Raw genomic sequence first — 14,750 nt, forward strand, 5'->3', positions numbered from 1 at the left:
TTCTTCTAACCAATGAGCCTGGGATATCTCTATTTCTGTGTGTTTTCAATGATTTTGCCATTCATGTTTTACAGTTTTCATCATAGAAATCTTTCACTTCATTCATTAAATTTATTCTAGATACTTGTTGGAGGGGCACTACTGTGAACAGGAATGCTTTATGATTTTTCTTTCTGCTTACTTGATATATAAAAATGCTGCTGTTTTTGTATGCTGATTTTCTGCCCTAGAAATTTACCAATGGTTAGCAGCTCCAACATATAAAATCATCCTAATTGCATGCAGGAATAATTTGTCATATATCCCAATTTTGATGCCCTTTCTTTCTATTGCCTAATGCTCAGATGGGATTTTCAGTGATGGAAAATTCTTTGTTTTGTTCTAGGTCTTCCACGAAATCCTGTAAGCTTTCCCCAGGCAGCATGATGTTGGCTGGGAGTTTGTCATGGATGGTCGTGGTTGTGTTGAGATCTGTTCCTCCTTTCCCTATTCTGTTGAGGATCTTTACCATGAAGGGATGTTGAATTTTATCAAATGAATTTTTGAGTCTGTTGATATGGCCTAAGGATTTGTGCCTTTTGGTCGGTTGTAGTATGTTTGTGGACTTGTGTGTGTTGGACCATCCTTGCGTCTCTGATTTCAACCTCACTTGATCACGACACACAGTCTTTTCAGTGTGCTCTTGGATTCAGCTTGCAAGTGTTGAGAAATTTTGCAACTCATATTTATCAGGGATCTTGGTCTGTAGTTTTCCTTTGGTGCCATCTTTCGGTGTCTTTGTCTTTGGTGTTAGGGTAGTGCTGGCCTCATAGAATGAGTCTGAGATAGTTTGAGAATTGGTGGTCATTCTTCTCTAAATGTTTTACAGACTTCAGTAGTGAAAGCATCATGCCTGAGCTTTTATTTATTGGGAGACTTTTTACTAATTCGGTTTCGTGGCTCATTATTGGTTTGTTCAGGTGTATTCTGAGTCTTTTTTGAAAGGCAGAGTTAGAGAGAGAGAGATCTCCAATCCAGGAGCTTCATCCAGGTGGCAGGGGGCGCAAGCACTTGGACCATCTTAGCTGGATTGGAAGTGAAGCAGTTGGGACTCCCGCTGGCTTAGCCTGCTCTAAGCAGTGCTGCCGCCATGTTCTGTGTCCTCACGGCTCCATGTTCGTAGGTTATGTGTGTCCAGAACCCTATTCATTTCTTTTTTTTTTTTTTTAGATTTATTTTATTTATTTGAAAGAGTTACAGAGAGAGGTAGAGACAGAGAGAGAGGTCTTCCATCTGCTGGTTCACTCTCCAGATGGCTGCAACGGCCGGAGCTGTGCCAATCTGGAGCCAGGAGCTTCTTCTGGGTCTCCCACGCAGGTGCAGGGGCCCAAGCACTTGGGTCATCTTCCACTGCTTTCCCAGGCCACAGCAGAGAGCTGGATCGGAAGTGGAGCAGCCGGGTCTCGAACTGGCGCCCATATGGGATGCCGGCGCTTCAGGCTGAGGCTTTAAACCATTGCACCACAGTGCCAGCCCCATACCCTATTCATTTCTTTAGGTTTTCAAGTTTGTTGCTGTGTAGTTGTTCATAATATCTTTATAAAGATCAGCACAACAAAGAGTTTATTTTTTAAAAAAGATAAATAAAATTTATAAACTTGTTGCCAGGCTAACCAAGAAAAAAAAAGAAGGAAGATCCAAGTATAAAATCAGAGATGAAAAAGGAGACATTGTAACTAATACTTTAAGCTGTGTGTGTGTGTGTGTGTGTGTGTGTGTGTGTGTGTGTGTTTGGACAGGCAGAGTTAGAGAGGAAGGTCTTCCTTCTGTTGGTTCACCCCACAAGTGGACGCCATGGCTGGTGCACCGCGCTGATCCGAAGCCAGCAGCCAGGTGCTTCTCCTGGTCTCCCATGCAGGTGCAGGGCCCAAGCACTTGGGCCATCCTCCACTGCACTCCCTGGCCACAGCAGAGAGCTGGCCTGGAAGAGGGGCAACCGGGACAGAATCCGGCGCCCTGACCGGGACTAGAACCCGGTGTGCCAGCGCCGCAAGGCGGAGGATTAGCCTAGTGAGCCGCGGCACCGGCCTAAGCAGCGTTTTAAAAAGTGTTTTAGGGCCGGCGCGGCTCACTAGGCTAATCCTCCGCCTTGCGGCGCCGGCACAGCGGGTTCTAGTCCCGGTCGGGGCGCCGGATTCTGTCCCGGTTGCCCCTCTTCCAGGCCAGCTCTCTGCTATGGCCAGGGAGTGCAGTGGAGGATGGCCCAGGTGCTTGGGCCCTGCACCCCATGGGAGACCAGGAGAAGCACCTGGATCCTGGCTCCTGCCATCGGATCAGCGCGGTGCGCCGGCTGCAGCGGCGGCCATTGGAGGGTGAACCAACGGCAAAGGAAGACCTTTCTCTCTGTCTCTCTCTCTCACTGTCCACTCTGCCTGTCAAAAAAAAAAAAAAAAAAAAATTAACATTTACACTAAATTTTTAACACTGAAGAATCTATCTCGAGTGTCTAAAATTTACCGTTAATTACCAGCAGGTGGCGCTGTGATAACAGCTGTAATCCCTATCTAAGCAGGTTAGTGTAGATGGTTGCATAATCTATGGACAAAGATGTATCAGATATTTAAAAAAAAAAATTGACACATCTGAATAAAAATAGCAAAATGTAGGAAAGCATATGAAATGTCCCTACTTTTGAGAATTGTATTTTTTCCTAATTTTCTTCATGTCTTAAACACACAGATTCTTTCATTATATAATTAATGTGGAGGTTTTATTAAAAATAAAAACACGTTAAAGAGGTCCTGGTAATTCTTTGGACTTTACATTGAAGTATAGAATGGTGGGCAAACCACAAGGTTACAGCTTGTGTAACCAAAACCAAACCAAGAAAGAGAACATTCACAATCAAGTTTTTCTATGGATTTTGGACATTTCCTTCAAATTAAAGTAGAGTTATAATTTCTAAATTGATAAAGACATAAAATACAGTAATCTGTGGAAAATGATAGAAATGAAAATGGTGAGTGTTGTGGTGCAGCAGGTTAAGCCACAGCTGAGACCCCTGCTTCCCCATCACAGGGCCTGGTGGCACCCTGGCCCTGCTTCCAGGCCATGCTGGGCCCCCGCGCCTGGGAAGCAACAGGTGATGGCTCCAGACCTTGAGTCCCTGCCACCAGAATGGAGCGTCTGCCTCCTGGCTGTGGCCTGGCCCCGCTCCATCTGCTGTGGTCATCTAGGGAGTGAACCAGCAGATGGGAGACCTCTCTGTCTCTACCTCTCTGCCTTTCACGTAAATAGATCTTTACAATAAAAGGACCCTGATACACTCCCGCAGTATATGGTTCTAATAAGCTAATCCCAGTAGAAGCTGTCTTTGTGAGCTGTGATCATGGAATGACTTAGAATAAAGATCTTGAATTCAGCAGGGCTAAGGAAATAAGAGGTGGCAGAGTGTTTCCAGTCCGCTGTATTCATTAGGCATCTGCAGATCACCAGTGTCCCAGGTACTTCCGACACCTAGAAGTGCTGGGCTAAAACGGTGACCACAGCTTCGTTTCTGCCCGTATGTGTACAAGGGTCAGCTCTAGGGGGTCTGGCATAGTGGTTAAGATGTTGCTGGTGATGCCCACCTCCTAGATCAAGAGTGCCTGTGTCCAAGTCTCTCACCTCTGTTCCCAGTTCTACTCAGGTGCAGGTGCACCCTGGGAGGAAACAGGTGACAGCTCAAATGCTTAGGTCCCTGTCACACACAGGGGAGACCCAAATTGAGTTCCAGTCTGTTGGCTTCAACCTGGCCCCGCTGCAGCTGTTGCTAGCATTTAGGGAGTAAACCAGCAGATGGGAGAATTCTCTCTGTTTCTTGCTTCCTTTAAAATAAAATAGTGTTTTTAAAAAATGGCTGGAAATACGCCTAGCAAATTCAAACAAAAAATTCCTAAACTTCTTTGATGTTGACAGCAGTTAGATAAGACTGGAAATTGGAAAGCACACCGGTTTGAGTCAGTCTGACATATGTCAGTCTAATATAGGGTACAGAGTGGCATTTTTTTTTTCTTTATGCTCCTAGAAGCTTCTGTTTAAGATGTAATAGTTTTTAGCATTTTGCCTTACTTGCTTCCTGTCATACAAGGACTTTAAACATGTCACTGAGACGGCTTCCACATCACCTCCAGCTTTCCCAGTGCTCATCCTGTAGGTACTAGGACTGTTAGAGTAAGTGGCCCAATGAAAGAGTCGCAGGAAGCTCACTCCGCGGTCTCAGCTGTGTGAATGGTGGCTCGAGGAAGTGAGCAGCCTGCCGCTGGATTTTTCAGAATGTAGCTGAAAATAGTAACTCCTCGTCTAGACAGGGCAGGGATGCAGATGAAGATCTCGGTTTGGAATTTAGATTGCGAGGATTTGTCATCCATATATAGATATGTCTGTGTACTGTGTGTGTGACTTATACAGTCGCTGGCACGGCGTCAGGGTTGGGTAACGTGCCCCATGTCAGAACTGTGAACCCGGGTCACTGAGTTCTCGCTCTTGAGAGCCCCATCGCTGCAAATGAGGGAAATCGAGAAAGACGCTGAAGGGTCTCCTCTGGCTTTCAGATAAGTAGTTCGCTTTCCTGCGATTAGTGAGACATCAGGACGGGGCTTTGTGCGGCGGCTGCCCTCATTGAAGGGTTTCCCACTTCCTTTCCCAGAAGACTAAATTGTTCCAGGGTGAAGAATGTGTCCTCTGCTCTTTTATATCCTCTGCCTGGGAAACGTGCTTACTGTGTAAACAGGAAGTGCTCTCCTTGTAGGGCCGGTCATGAATCTGGGTAAGGAAGATTTGAATTCTCCTCGCCATTTGCATTGCATTTGCATTTTGCAGTGGCTGGACCTGGAGAAATGTGGAAAGAGCAGGTGAGTGCATCCTGCTACTTTGCACCTGCACCGTCAGGCTTCTGCACAGGTGGTCATCACCTCGTTTATATTATTTGCTATTTCTGGAAGATTCTAAGTTTTTAAGGTAGACCATGAACTGCAGAAGTAGAAACTTGAAATCTTACTGCTTTGAAGATATCACAGTTATCCCCAGTTAACACTATTTTTCCCTAAAACATCACTTGGGTCAGTGTTTGGAACTTGGAGTGAGTCTCTTGGTGGAGACAATGAGGTGCGTGGCGATGAGGCTCTTAGCTGGCCCACGAAAGCTGTCATGCTCCCAGGCATGGGGCCAGGTGCACTATGTGGGGCCACCTTAGCAGGTTTCCTTGTTTGGTTAAAGAAATGAATTCAGAGTCTTTTTTTTTTTTTTTAAGATTTATTTATTTACTTATTTGAAAGAGTGACAGAGAGAACTTCCATTTGCTGGTTCTATCCCAGAATGGCTCTAACAGCCAGGGCTGGACCAGACCCAAAGCCAGGAGCAACAATTCCATCTGGATCTCCCATGTGGATGACAAGGGCCCAGTACGTCAGCCGCCTGCTGCTGCTGCTTCAGGCTCCCTAGCAGGGAGACGCATCAGTTCAGGGCAGCCGGGACTGAAACCGGCGCTCCAGTAGAAAGCTGGTGTGGCAAGCAGTGGCTTAACCAGCCACACCGCATCACTGGCCCTCTGAACCCAGGACCTAACTGGGGGGACCTGAGGTTTTTTTTTTTTTAATTTATTTTATTTATTTGAAATACATCTGCTGATGCAGTCCCCCAAACAACCATAACAGCCAGGACTGGGCCAGCATCCCAGAACTCAGTCCCCGTCTCCTACGTGGGTGGCAGGGACCCATCTGCTTGGGCCATCACTGCTGCCAGGGTGCAGCTTGGCTGGAAGCCGGAATTGGGAGCAGAGCCCTGCACTGTGGGGTGTGGGTGCCCCAAGCGGTGGTTCCAATGCCTGCGCTGAGGTGTTCCTCGTGGACACCCCCTGAAAGCGACAGGGCGCATCAGAGCAGAGGAAGCAGGGTCTTGGTTCCCAGTCGCTGAGAGAGGCGTCTGTTTAGGGCCAAGTCCTTCTTGGACCCCAGTCCCGGCCTCCCTCATCTGCCTTGTTTTCTATTATTATACTTGCTGCCTCAAAACAGTAAGTTCTCAGTTTCCCCGCTTACTTGGTGCAGATTTTAAGGTTTTTTTTTTTTTTTTTTTTTTTTTTTTTGACAGGCAGAGTGGACAGTGAGAGAGAGAGAGACAGAGAGAAAGGTCTTCCTTTTTGCCATTGGTTCACCCTCCAATGGCTGCCGCGGCCGGCGCGCTGCGGCCGGCGCACCGCGCTGATCCGATGGCAGGAGCCAGGTGCTTTTCCTGGTCTCCCATGGGGTGCAGGGCCCAAGCACCTGGGCCATCCTCCACTGTACTCCCTGGCCACAGCAGAGGGCTGGCCTGGAAGAGGGGCAACCGGGACAGAATCCGGCGCCCCGACCGGGGCTAGAACCCGGTGTGGCGGCGCCGCTAGGCGGAGGATTAGCCTAGTGAGCTGCGGCGCCGGCCCTCCCCTGCTACACTTCTACTGGAAGCTCCTTGTCTTTGACCTCGACTACTGCCATCCTCCTTGCCTTCACTCTCGCCGCCCCCCAACCATCTTCTACACAGCTGCCCCCTGTCTTCTAGAAAGCCTGCATCGAATCATGTATTCACCTGCTTAAACCCTGCGATGACTTCCTCTTCCATGCAATAAAATCCAAGCTGCGGCCTGGCACTGTGGTGCAGAGAGTTAAGCCACAGCCTGCAATGCCGGCAGCCAGAGTGCCTGTTCAATTCCTGGTAGCTCTGTTTCTGATACACCTCCCTGCTAACACACCTGGGAAAGCAGCCGGTAATAGCTCTAGTTCCTGGGCCCCTGCCATTCCTGTGGGAGACTGGATGGAGCTCCCAGTTCCTGCCTTCAGCCTGGCCCAGCCCTGGCCATTGTGACTATTTGGGAAGTAAACCAGTGAATGGAACATCCCTCTCTGTCACTCTGCCTTCTCAAAATCTTGGTTTTATTGTTATTTATTTGAAAGGAAGAGTGACAGGGAGACACAGAGAGAGAAGAGATCTTCTATCTGCTGGTTCACTCCCCAAATGGCCACAAGGCCAGGGCTGGGTCAGACCAAAGCCAGGAACCAGGAGCTTCTTCCAGGTTTCCCCATGTGGGTGTAGGAACCAAGGACTTGGGCCATCTTCTACTGCTTTCCCAGGCTCTGGTTCAAGTCCCGGCTGCTCCACTTTGGATCCAGCTCACTGCTAGTGGCCTGGGCAAGCAGCAGAAGATGACCCTAGTGCTTGGGCCCCTGCACCCACGTGGGAGACCTGGAGGAGGCTCTGGGCTCCTGGCTTCAGCCTGGCCAGGCCTTGACTGTTGCAACATTTGGGGAGTGAACCAGCAGATGAAAGATTTCTCTGTTTCTCTGTCTCTCCTCCTTTCTCTCTAACTGACTTTCTTTTTTTTTTTTCTTTCTTTTTTTTGGGGGGACAGGCAGAGTGGACAGTGAGAGAGAGAGACAGAGAGAAAGGTCTTCCTTTACCGTTGGTTCACCCCACAATAGCCGCTGCGGCCGGCACACCGTGCTGATCCGATGGCAGGAGCCAGGTACTTCTCCTGGTCTCCCATGGGGTGCAGGGCCCAAGCACTTGGGCCATCCTCCACTGCACTCCCTGGCCACAGCAGAGAGCTGGCCTGGAAGAGGGGCAACCGGGACAGAATCCGGCGCCCCAATCAGGACTAGAACCCGGTGTGCTGGCGCCGCAGGCGGAGGATTAGCCTAGTGAGCCGCGGCGCCGGCCTGACTTTCAAATAAGTAAAAAATTAAAAAATAAAATAAAATCCATGCTCTTTGCCTGGCCTTTAAGGCCCTGCCCTCTTTCTCATCACTCACCCTTGTGTGCCTGCCGAGTTTCATCCAGCCTCTCTGACTGTCCTGCTGATGGTCAACACCTCAGCTAACGCCCAGCTGGGGGCCTTGCTGTCCGGCCTCTTCCCCCAGGGCCTGTCAGGAGTCCGTCTCCCACTTTCTTTAGCTCTCTGTGCAAACACTGGCTCCTCGGAGAGGCCTTCTGTGACGACTCAGTCTGAAGCGGTGCCCTCTCAACTTGTTTTTAAAGTTCCCTTTGCTGGAATACAAGCTCCACGAGGATAGGAACCTTGTCTGTTAGACCCCTTTCGAGTCTCAGTGCCAGGCGTATGGAGCTTATTGATTGGATAGATGGGTGGGCGGGTGAGTGGGTGGATGGGTGGATGGATGGGTGAGTGAGTGGGTGGGTGGGTGGGTGGGTAGATGGGTAGATAGATGGATGAGTGGGTGAGTGGGTAGATGGATAGATGGATGGGCGGGTGGGTGGGTGGACGGGTAGATGGGTAGATAGATGGATGAGTGAGTGGATGGGTGGGTGGATATATATGCTATAGTCCAGTGTCTCTTCACATTTATTATTTTAAAGTGTGAAATGAAAGAACTGAAGCCTTTCTCTATAACCTAACTCTGCCTTTGGTAATTCATTTTTAAAAGCCTTTAAGGATTAAAAGTAATAGTACATCTTTAAACTGCTGAGTGACAGTGCAGGCATAGGCAGGCCTTGGAGGCAGGTCCCTCCTTTTCGAAGTAGCATATCGTAGAGCAAGGCAGTGTGTCGTTCAGGGGAAAGCAAAGCCTGTCCACAGCCTCTGTTGGAAGCTAACGTTGATTCGTAATAGAACTATGATGTTTCTGTTTAGGACATTTGGACTGTAACTAGAGAATGTTCAGTACTTCCCATTCAGTGACAAAGCATCCAAGTGCCACCCTCTATGAAGACATGGCCACTCTGTCATCACTGAGTCAGACAGAAATAGCAGAACCAGAGCTATGAACAGCGGAGTAGCTGAGGGGAAGAGGGCCCACTGGGCATTCAAATCCCAGCTCTGTCCCGTAGTAGCTGGGCGACCATGGGCTGCTTGGCTTCTCTGTGCCTCAGCTTCCTCATCTGTAACTTGAAAGGATCAATATGTTCCTCAAAAGTGTATTTACAATAGTATATTTACACTAGACTCTCACATGTAAGTGCTCTATTTACTGTTTGCTAACGATGTTATTATCTTCGTCGTCGTCATCTCATAGATATCCATAGGGGCATTTACTCTGTCACCTACCCATAAAAGTTGATTGGTCATGATCAAAAGAAGCTCAAGGTTAAGGTGAAGTCTGTAGCAGTCCTCTGTGGAGCACCCAGCTGCATTAGACAGCTTCCTATGGTCTTGAAATACGTATTGAGGCCAAAGAAACACTGGTTTTGTAAGTCCTTTGCTGGCACACCCATCCAGCTGGGACCACAAATGATGTCACCTTCAGGAAGGTCAGCTAATATATTCCATGGAACCAAAGGTGCTTCTCAGGGTGAAATGTGCTTTACTTCTCGTCCCCAGGCTGGCCTTTGACTCAGGCCCAGACTAGAGAAAAGTGTAACCTCGCAGATGGTTCTGTGCTGAGCAGTGTTTCAATTACATTTAATTTGCCAACATTATTTATGACCACAGTTAGTGATTTTGGTGAAATTTCTCATTTCTGGAAACAGGTCTTGCTTACACCCTCTCAAAAGAATGTTCTTGGTATGTGAGTGGGTTGTCTGGGGCCAGCCTCTTATCTAGAGACAGACTCAGAAAGTCTGAGCTCAGCGAAGTGGCTCAGCCTGCCTGCTTCTGTTTTGTTTTGCTCTAACGTGCATGTGTGCGTCCTGCTAAAACACACTGCCACCCCCTCCGGGAACAATGCTGCACACATCATTTCCTGAAAGAATGGACTTGGAAGGCAATTATCTGCTTGCAAAACAGGCTGGAACAACAGTTCCTGATATTCTTCTCAAATACTTTAACTTCCCAAGGAATCCGGAAAAAATAATTCCATGAGACGGTGTTGTGAATGGAGGTATGACATTCCAGTCTCCTACGCTGGGATCCAGTGGCCAGGGGCAACAAATCACTAAGCAGCCAGAGCTGTTGAGAAGAGCTCTGGCCGCGGTGAGTTGTTTGTCTTCGGTCTGTGGACTCTGTCCTGCTGTACCTCTTGTGAGCTATGTGGTGGCCCCACGTCCTTTACGTCCACTCTGGGGAGCCATACCAGGAGTTACTTGTGGTTTATTATATATATATATATATACACACACATATATATACACACACACACACACACACATGTGTATACACACACGTGTGTGTATATATATATATATATATATATTTAACATTGATTTTGTTTTTACCCCTAAGGAGTATTTGGGACTTCTGTTTTAGACTCTTCAGATAAGAAATTGTATACCTTCTAGAAAACAACTGAATATCCACATCAAAAAGCATGTTCTATAGTAGTGTGAGAGCGAGGTGAACCCCCAGAGCTCCCTCCTCTAGATGTAGACTGGGAGACGTCCATCATGAGCGCCGTCCTGTCTCTGGTCCTCTGTCATCTATGTGTGACCAAAGTAGCCTGCTGTGGTGGTCATGGCAAAAAAGTAAGACATCACTAATACTCAGATGTTGCCACCTGGGATTCTCGTGGGAAGGTGTTCTTCATATCCTGAGAAGGAAAATGGGACGAGAACTCTGCACAGTGGGACTGTACAATACTATGTGGAAGCTTCTAGAAGATTGCCTATTTCTTCTGAGCCTTTGACCTTGCATTGACATTACTGCCCCTGCTCCCTGAATAAAAGTTGTGATAATATGTTGTATGTGTCATGGAAGAGGACTGAGCGGAATGGAGAGAAACTGGAGATGCCGCAGCCTGAATTAGGTGGGTCCGGGAGTTCTCCTTGCAGGGACTCACTATCCTCCTTGGGTTTTGGTAAATTCTCTCCCCGTCTGGAAGCTTAGGTATTACTCTGGTGTCTCTTCTTCCCGATACATTAGCCACAACTTGTTTGGTGTTTTCTCTAATGAAATATGTAGTTTTAGAAGTGGAGTTGTGAAATTCGCCCTTAAAGCTACTCATTTCTGATTATATCAGAAATTGATCACTTCCGTAGAAGTCGTGGACATGGCTGACTCGAGGTTCTCTTCCGTTTGGCCCGGCCCTTGCTTGGTGGGAAGGTGTGGTTTGCCACGTGTCCCCATTAGAGAAATCATTGCCACTTGACATTGTCTCCTTTCGACTCCCATCAACTTTTTTCAATCCAAGGGACTCAGATTGAGAAACTCTAGGGAAGAAATGGATCACTTTGTCTCATTGAAAAAAAACTAATAATGGGTAAATGTAAGAATGTCTGAAGAGTCGTTACAAGAGCTAAATGCCAAGGCAGGTGTGTGCCCCCTGCACTAACGGGGGGAAAGTGGGCCCTGGAGTTGTGGCTACAGGAGTCTTCCTGCTGGCAGAGGGCCAGGCCTGAGGGCTTGGCACTGCCTTCTTCCTGTGGGATCTGCTGGGACCAGGTTTCCATGGCCTGGGTCTATTTAAGAACTCGACGAGCAGGAACTGCGCTAGAACCTTCAGTCGGTTGTCTTCCTTGTTTTGGCTCTGGTCTGTGTCAGTGGAATCATTTCTGGCTTTCTTTTCTTGGCCCACTCCCAGGACTGGCTTAACACAATGGTTAGCCAATTCTATAAATTGCAGTTGCTTTATTCGTCTTTATGTCTACCTCAGAAGGAAATCACCAGCCAAGAATAATCAACCCGTCTATGAAGCAGTTAAATCCTAATAGGCTGCCATCTATGTTTAAAGCTGGGGGCTATTACTATTTTCTATTGTAGTCATTATTTTCATGGCAAAGGAGCAGGTCAGTAAGATACGGTAAGGCTTTTGAAGCAAACACCAAAAATTGCTTGGGCTTTAGCAACTATGTACATCACTGGCCACACATACAGGAAAGTTAAAATTAGAATTTATGCCCAGTTATCTCATTAATTTGTAACTCACGGAAGATAGATGGTAGATTGTGAATATATATTTACCATTTTTTTTAACAATTTTAATGTAGAATGAAACTTTTCTATAGAAGTATCTTTCTTGGGGGCCAGCACCGTGGCTCACTTGATTAATCCTCTGCCTGCAGTGCCGGCATCCCATATGGGCACCGGGTTCTAGTCCCGGTTGCTCCTCTTCCAGTCCAGCTCTCTGCTGTGGCTTGGGAAGGAAGTGGAGGATGGCCCAGGTGCTTGGGCCCCTGCACCCGTATGAGAGACCAGGAAGAAGCACCTGGCTGCTGGCTTCGGATTGGCGCAGCGCGCCAGCCGTAGCAGCCATTGGGGAGTGAACCAATGGGAGGAAGACCTTTCTTTCATTCTTTCTCTCTCACTGTCTATAACTCTACCTGTCAAATAAATTTTAAAAAATAATAAATAAATAAATAAATAAATAATAGAAGTATCTTTCTTTTTATTTATTTTTTTGCTTTTAATAATTTTATTTTTTTCTAATTTTGTTACTTCAATTTCCCATAGCACCTTGGCAATGTTGAGAACAAATACAAATACAAGGATGTACTCAGTTTAACATTTTATGCATGAGCATGTGTCACACCATTTGGAGTGGGGGGTGGGGGTAGTTTTGACAACAGGAACAACCTAAGCAATGGACAACATAGAAGCCAGATAACTGGTTCTGATCTCCACTCGCAACCCCGGCCCCAACATTTAAGAGATATCACTCAAGGGACACCTGAATCAGTTTAAAACAACAAAAATCCTTTCATGTGGTTATTTCTTTACATATACTACCAGTGTTTTGTGCTGCAAAACTGAAAATTAAACCATTTAACACACACTTTTAGAAATGGTCTACTCAAAGATTCATAAAAAGTTTGCAGCTTTTAAAAATAAACTTTAAGGTACTTAATAATCATGTGTTTTCAAAGAGAATTTGTTCTAACTTCAAAACAAATTTTCTTTCAACTTCTTAAAATGGCCTCATTCAGTTAATGAAAATTGAAATGTCTTGAAAGCTCAGACTAGACACATTAGCATATGTCAAAAACCAGAAAGTTAAATTAATGGCCTCCAAATCTTAAGGAAATACAAAAATAGGAAAAAAACCTCCATTGTATACTATAGTTAAGAATTTTTAAAACCCCCTCAAAAGGAATACTGTCTGTCCTCTTTTGAATTTTATCTGTTTAAAAAAAAACAAAAACAAAAACAGGTACTTTTAAAATATGCGTAATATATATTGCTAACACAAATACCAGAGACTTAACCCCAGTGTTGCTCAACTGTGTCAAAGTAAAACCAGTGGACATTTAAGCCAATTATTGACTAATTATTAAGGCCATAACTAATAAAACTAGAAGAAAGTGTGGAGAAACCTTTAAAAACTGCTTTCTGTCCAGCAGCATTTTCCTCGTTCTCTTTTAAACCAGTGAGATGCCAACATTCCATCATTAAGCTTTTGCAAAGCATACCTGGTTATTTAAAAAGAAAAGGGAATGTGAAACAATATTCAAGTTACCTTAATTTTAGGAACCAAAAATAAATCAGAATTCTGTATGTCATTTGATCTCTTGCAAATCAAGTACATAAGATGGTAACAAACCCATTATCACAGAAAGCTCTTATCTTCCTCCAAGATCAAGTTGAAATAAATTTAGATGGATCATTATTTTAAATTCCATTGTCTATGTCTGGCAAACATGACATAAAATCAGATTAAAGACAGGTCCTAGATATCAGGAAAACTTCAGTTATCAGGACAGAAAAGAGAGACATATCTTTGCAATGTCTCCCTGTACCTTGCCTGTGAAGTACAAGGTGATGAACTTGTATGACTTTGTTCTCTTCATGTGATAACAACTATGGCAGATCACTGTACCATACAATCAGTATCATCTCTACCTACTTTTAGCTTTCAACAGCCCAAGGAAATGTTAAGTCATAAGGGTGAAGAGAAAAATATATTTAAATCCCTCCATCTAAACAATCAAATAAATAGCTGAACTACAACAAACACTCACCCTTCATCAGTTAGAGTAATGCTGGAAAAAAAGCCAACATCTCTCAGGCATCATTTAGACACAAACCTTGAATCTGCTGTAATAAAATAAATGCTAAATACATACTGTGAATATATATATATACACACACATATATAATGCGCATACACACACACACTCACATTCTTCCCTATATACCCCATCAAATGGGAACTATTGGATGTAAAGAGGCAAATTAAATTAAAAATACTATATTTTATAAGAAATTTAAAAATGGTCATGTCTTTAAAATTCCTACTTTTAATAACTTTCGGAGGAAAAGCAAGAATATACTTTCTTTCTTCAAAAAGAAGACTTTTTTCCCTTGTGTTTCAGTTAGGACCTTTAGATTTTTAGAAGTTTGTGGACTACATATAAGTCACACAAGCATACAAATAATAAGTCTACACCTCTGACACACTGTACAAAAAAAAGTAATGTTTCATTTTAAGTGCAACAATTAAGTTTATAATCCTTGCCAAGTGAAGTTTAAAAAAAGTTTATTCTCTTAAATCCAGTGCATTCACAGGGTGCTAACACTTCTAGTGTTTATCATTTCCACCAATCGCAGCATTATCTAAGTAAACCAAAATAAGCACTTTTTTCATAGGTGTAATCAATGATTAATAATAGCTTTTTTTTTTTTTTTAATTTTTTGACAGGCAGAGTGGACAGTGAGAGAGAGAGACAGAGAGAGAAAGGTCTTCCTTTGCCGTTGGATCACCCTCCAATGGCCGTCGCTGCAGCCGGCGCACCGCGCTGATCCGATGGCAGGAGCCAGGATCCAGGTGCTTTTCCTGGTCTCCCATGGGGTGCAGGGCCCAAGCACCTGGGCCATCCTCCACTGCACTCCCTGGCCATAGCAGAGAGCTGGCCTGGAAGAGGGGCAACCGGCACAGAAT

The sequence above is a fragment of the Oryctolagus cuniculus genome, chromosome 5 (assembly GCF_051225735.1).
Source record: "Oryctolagus cuniculus isolate XC-2025 breed Fujian yellow rabbit chromosome 5, ASM5122573v1, whole genome shotgun sequence".
Classification (NCBI taxonomy): domain Eukaryota; kingdom Metazoa; phylum Chordata; class Mammalia; order Lagomorpha; family Leporidae; genus Oryctolagus; species Oryctolagus cuniculus.